Source organism: Caretta caretta, chromosome 1, assembly GCF_965140235.1.
Source record: "Caretta caretta isolate rCarCar2 chromosome 1, rCarCar1.hap1, whole genome shotgun sequence".
Classification (NCBI taxonomy): Eukaryota; Metazoa; Chordata; order Testudines; family Cheloniidae; genus Caretta; species Caretta caretta.
In genome coordinates this window covers 84751690-84757839 of record NC_134206.1, presented here as the reverse complement: position 1 = coordinate 84757839, position 6150 = coordinate 84751690, and the positions used below count along the sequence as shown (strand labels likewise).

Here is a 6150-nt window from a genome sequence, read left to right as displayed (position 1 = left end):
CTTTACAAAAAAACATGTTGACTGTTCCCCAACAAATCATGTTCATCTATGTGTCTGACCTCTCAGTAACTCTCATTTCCTTTTCTTAGCTAATAAACTTTTAGTTAGTTTGCTATAGAACTGACTACCAGCATTGTCTTTGGTGTAAAATGGATATTACCAATTCATCTTGAGAAAGTGACTGGTTTCTTGGGACTGGAAGCATATGTGGTGTAATTTTTGGTATAACTGATTTTTTGTTAAAAAGTCCAATTTGGCTGGGTGGCCAGATAGAATAGAGAATCTAAGGGAATCTATGTGAATCCATTGTAAGGCTGGTATAATGATCACATTTGTCTCTGGCTTGGTGAAAATTTATTATAGAACACATCACCAGCTTAGGGTGTCTGCCCTGTTTTCTGACAGTCTGTCCTGAGGTAGGCACTCAGCGTTGAGAGCGACTCCAGAAGTGCACTGGAACATATGGAATAATGTATGCACAGAAATAAAAAAAAACTTTTGCGTTGCTCAGTGATAGGGGAAGAGATAGCTTTATCTTTTCAGGAAGGAGGTGGCTTGATATTCATACAGGGCCAGATTCTGCAAGGTGTTGAATATTCTCTGTTTTTGTTGAAGTAAATAAAAGTTGAAGATTCTGTGATTCCAGGATATGATTAGGCAAACCAAACGGAAATGTCCAAGTTCCATCCTCAGCAGAGGACAAATATTATTTATTCTACGGTGACTGAGAGGCTGCTTCCCTAGAGAAAAAAGTGAAAGAAATTGGTATAGTGAAGTGTGGTCCATTTTATCTAGATTCAAAATATAAATGAACCTTCTGGACCATTTTCTACGAGTCTAAGGGTACGTCTACAGTACAAAATTATTTCAAAATTATTCTATTCGAATTTTTGGAAGCTATTTTATACACTCGGTCATCTGTGTCCCCACTAAATCATGTGAGTTTGGCGGAGTGTGTCCACAGTATCGAGGCTAGCATCGAATGTCAGAGTGGTGCACTGTGGGTAGCTATCCCACAGTTTCCGCAGTCCCTGCTGCCCACTGGAATTCTGAGTTAAGCTCCCAGTGCATGATGGGGCAAAAACATTCTTATGGGTGTTTCTGGGTGTGTGCCATCAGTTGCTCCTCCCTCCATGAAAGCTACAGCAGACAATCGTTTCACACCTTTTTGGCTTTCAGCAGATGGTGCAGTACGGTTTCTCTCCTGGTGCTATGAATCTACCTCACATTTCCTCTCGTCTTTCTATGTAATCTCTATAAGTATCTACTCTTTCTCTTCTTCATCGACCGCTTCTGCTGCCAACTCTGCTCTGCCATCATGAACCGAGCAGCACAGCTTCCAACGCTAACTTTGCTCTCCCTCTATTGCTGCACTTCTGAGCTTCTCCATGTTGTCTGTACTGGGCTTCCCCTCTGTGAAAGCTACAGAAGACAACCATTTCTGCCTTTTTTCAGCTATCGTGAACTGAACAGCACCTCTTCCATTGCCACTCTGCTCTCCTATGTTTCGCGCCCTTTTTCTAGGATTATCTGTGCAGGCACCATAGTACGGCAAGCATGGAGCCCACTCAGATCTCTGCTGCAGTTTTGACCATTGTAAATATCTCATGCATTATCCAGCAGTATGTGCAGTACCTGCAAAACCGGGCGAGGTAGTGACGACAACATGATTACGATAGTGATGAGGACATGGACACAGACATTCCTAGAAGCACGGCATGTGGCGATTGGAAGATCATAGTGGTGTTGGGCCAGGTTCATGCAGTGGAACCCCAATTCTGGGCCCAGGAAACAAGCACAGACTGGTGGGACCGCATAGTGTTGCAGGTATGGGATGATTCCCAGTGGCTGAGAAACTTTTGTCTGCGTAGGGCCACTTTCATGGAACTTTGTGACTTGCTGTCCCCTGCCCTGAAGTGAAATCAATGGGTATTTTCCTAAATAAAAACTGCTGCAGGTTCAGGCCTCAAGAAGAGCCCATGGGCTACCTTTCCAGCTGTGCAAAGTTTATACTGGATGCAGTTGAGAGGACCATTTTCTGCTCCCCCAGTTCTGGGGCCTCTGGGCAGAAAAGACACCTATGTAATTTAAAACAGTTTATATTCAGTCACAGAAATGTCCATTCTTGGCCCTGCCCCATCTGCTACATGTAGACTCCATCAGCTGTTGTAATAACGGGGCCTACAAATTAACCCTACTCATGAGCCTACCTGAGGGATTCTTATTTTGCAGTGAGAGAGCCAGAGAAAGAAACTGAAAAACTGGTAATAAAATTTCTCAAGATGAAAATTACTTCATTTAGAATTTTTTCAATAAAAAACCCTAAATAATATAAACATTTTCTGTGAAAATTTTTAGTTGGGTCAGATAAACTCATTTTTAATTGAGTAGCTATGATGAAAAATTTAAGGCCATCTCTAATTATAAGTCATATCAGGAATTAATAGCAGTTAACATATACAATACAATGCATTGCAGAGGAATATGCTAGCAATAGAACTAAGAGTAATTTTTTCAGTCCTATATTAACTTTGTTCTCCTTTGTGACCACCTATCCATTTTGATGGTATTTCTCTCTCTCTCTCACACACTCACACACACACAAACATACACACACCACCTTCGATCTTGTGTAATCATTTATAACTGTGCAAAGTGAGTGACTTTTGTATCCAACAAAAGTCAGGATAGTAGCATTTCAAAACCATTGTCCATTCTGGACACATATAAATCCTTACACATGGTGCAAAGGAGTCGAGAATCAGGCTCAAAATAATTTTGTATCTGTCATAAATATAAAGGGAAGGGTAACCACCTTTCTGTATACAGAACTATAAAATCCCTCCTGGCCAGAGGAAACATGCTTTCACCTATAAAGGGTTAAGAAGCTAAGATAACCTCGCTGGCACCTGACCAAAATGACCAATGAGGAGACAAGTTACTTTCAAAGCTGGAGGCAGGGGCGGGGGAACAAAGGGTCTGTCTGTGTGTGTGATGCTTTTGTCGGGAACAGAACAGGAATGGAGTATTAGAACTTATTAGTAAGTAATCTAGCTAGAAATGTGTTAGATTTCCTTTTGTTTAAATGGCTGATAAATAAGCTGTGCTGAATGGAATGTATATTCCTGTTTTTGTATCTTTTTGTAACTTAAGGTTTTGCCTAGAGGGATTCCCTGTGTTTTGAATCTGATTACCCTGTAAGGTATGTACCATCCTGATTATACAGAGGTGATTCTTTTACTTTTTCTTTCATTAAAATTCTTCTTTTAAGATCCTGAGTGCTTTTTCATTGTTCTTAAGATCCCAGCGTTTGGGTCTGTGTTCACCTATGCAAATTGGTGAGGATTTTTATCAAGCCTTCCCCAGGAAAGAGGGTATAGGGGTTGGAGGGATATTTTCAGGGGAAGACGTCTCCAAGTGGGCTCTTTCCCTGTTCTTTGTTTAACATGCTTGGTGGTGGCAGCATAGGGTTCAAGGACAAGGCAAAGTTTATGCCTTGAAGAAGTTTTTAACCTAAGCTGGTAAGAATAAGCTTAGGGGGTCTTTCATGCATGTCCCCACATCTGTACCCTAGAATTCAGAGTGGGGAAGGAATCTTGACAGTATCCAACTTTTTAGAAATATAAATTAATATATTATATATTTGCTGTTTTCTTTTACTGGATTTTTTGCTGCAAATATATTTGGATCTCTCTTTTCAGGACTAAGGTTCTGTATTTTCCTTTATCCTAATTCTGATGTAATATTTGTATTTAGCACCATTTAAATGCTTAGGGTCTTTACATAATCAAATTCTATTATTTTTTTCATCTCTCCAAGACATTACCTTTTCTGACTGTCTCTTTAGCTTCAATTTTTCTCTCCTTTGTTTCGCTTTACTTCATTACCATTTTCATTATGTCACTCTGGTTTCTTCTCTCTTCCCTTTAGTTATTTTACATTTACTGTTAAATCTCTCTCTCTCTCTCTCTCTTTCTCTCTCTCCATCTCTTATTTTCTCTTTGTGATTAGACCACTGTCTTTTTCCTTACTTGCATAAATCAAAGATACACAAAGCAGTCAGTCTTTATTCCTTCTAGATATTCTCAGCAGGAACAGTCATAATTTCTGTTTGCAACAGAGAACCACAGATCAGAGCTCCTGTCTGAACTGCCTCAGGGTAGCACAGATCGAACACAGATAACACTATGGTCACACAGACAGCAGGAACTCAGATGACCAAGAAAGTTCTTGAGTCCCACGAGAGAATCAAGGTTGCCCAACAATTGTACACTGTACACTACATGCCAGATCCTCAACTGGTGTAGCCTCACTGAAGTCAATGAAGGTATGCTGTTTTATATCTGGCCCTGTGAATCTACACTGTCTTCATCACCCTGGAAGCAGAATTATAGGGGGCATTTGTAGTAATTGTTGCAGTTAGCTTCCCTAACAATTTCCATTACAAAATATGTTTATAATCTTTTTTGAGAAGCTCTAACAGCACTGTTTTTTTTTTACAGGAAACACTTGAAATTCATTGGGAGAAAGCCTTTGGATCAGATTAGTGCCTATTCTTTGACCCAATAAATTCATTTCAGGCTTAGCTGGGTTATAAACTATTTAAAATGGTCATTTCCCTTGTGCCACTTGCATCATCAGCAAAAATGTTGGCAACCTTCCAGAAATAGTAACTGACTACAAACATTCTAAGCTAAGGCAAAGCCCACCACCAAAGCAGCATTGCCGCCATCACCACCACCACCAAATGCTGCACTGGGAACACTTGGAATACAGCCCAGCTGCTGCCATAACAAATGTATTTGGAAAAGAAGGGAGAGAGATGGTTGGGCTCTCCTTGACAACTGCTCCTCTTTATTCCTCCCCAAGATTCAGCATATGAATAACAACCTTCTCTCGCTGTCAACTCACAGTTAGACCTGTAGCACAAATGGCATAATTCTGTCCTATAAAGGACAGTCTTGTGGCCCATTACTAGAGATTATAACATTGTTAATGATGTGGAAAATGCAGAAGTGTTCAATAAATATTTCTGTTCTGTATTTGGAAATGTATATGTATGCACATGTTTTTTTGAAAGAAGCAGGATAATGTAGTTGTATCATATGAGGATGGTGAAATACATTCCTGTCCATTAATTACTACGGGCAATGTTAAAAAAAAACATCTATTAAATCAGTAGGCCCTGATAACTTGCGCCCAAGAGTCCTAAAACACCTGGTTGAGGTGATCTCTGGTCAACTAATGATGATTTTGAATAAATCTTGGAACACCTGGAAAATTCAAGAAGAGTGCTAATGTCACACCAATATTCAAAAAAGACAAGCAGGATAACCTAGATAACCACAGGCCAATTAGCTTAATGTCAATCCTTGGCAAAATAATGGAAAAGCAGATATGGGATTCAATAAATAAAAAATTAAAGCTTAGGAATATAATTGATGCCAATGAACATGGTTTTATGGAAAATAGGTAATGTCAAACAAACCTGAATTCATACTTTGATAAGATTACAAGTTTGGTAGATAATGGTAACTGTAAGATGTACAGGTAGATTAAATACATATAGACCAGTGGTTCTCAAAGACCGTCCACCGCTTGTTCAGGAAAAGCCCCTTGTGGGCTGGACCAGTTTGTTTACCTGCTGCGTCCGCAGGTTCAGCCGATTGCGGCTCCCATTGGCCGCGGTTCGCCACTCCAGGCCAATGGGGGCTGCGGAAGGGCGGCCAGCACGTCCCTTGGCCCGCACCGCTTCCTGCAGCCCCCATTGGCCTGGAGCGGTGAACCACGGCCAGTGGGAGCCGCGATTGGCTGAACCTGTGGACGCGGCAGGTAAACAAACTGGTCCGGCCCGCCAGGGGCTTTCCCTGAACAAGTGGCAGACTGGCTTTGAGAACCACTGATATAGACTTCTGTAAGGCATTTGAATTAGTACTACATGTCATCCTGAATAAAAAGTTATCATTATACAATATCAACAAAGTACATGTTAAATGGATTAAGAACTGGCTAAGTGACAAATCTAAAAAATCAATTATCAGCTGGAAATCATAATTGAATGGGTGTATTTCTAGTGGGGTTCCACAGGGCTCAGGACTAGGCCCAACACTATTCAACATTTTCATCAATGATCTGGAAGTAAATATAAAA

At 40.5% G+C, this 6150-nt stretch overlaps 1 long non-coding RNA gene across 2 annotated transcripts; it reads left to right on the top strand.

Moving 5' to 3' along the window:
• The first annotated feature begins 2969 nt into the window (after positions 1-2969).
• On the top strand, positions 2970-5595 carry LOC125628177 (uncharacterized). Of its 2 annotated transcripts, XR_012665670.1 has the most exons (4): positions 2970-3041; positions 3154-3202; positions 4121-4327; positions 4503-5595. It is a non-coding gene; the product is annotated as an uncharacterized LOC125628177 (long non-coding RNA). The 2 variants fall into 2 exon arrangements; XR_007354164.2 differs by lacking the exon at positions 4121-4327.
• The last annotated feature ends 555 nt before the right edge of the window (positions 5596-6150 follow it).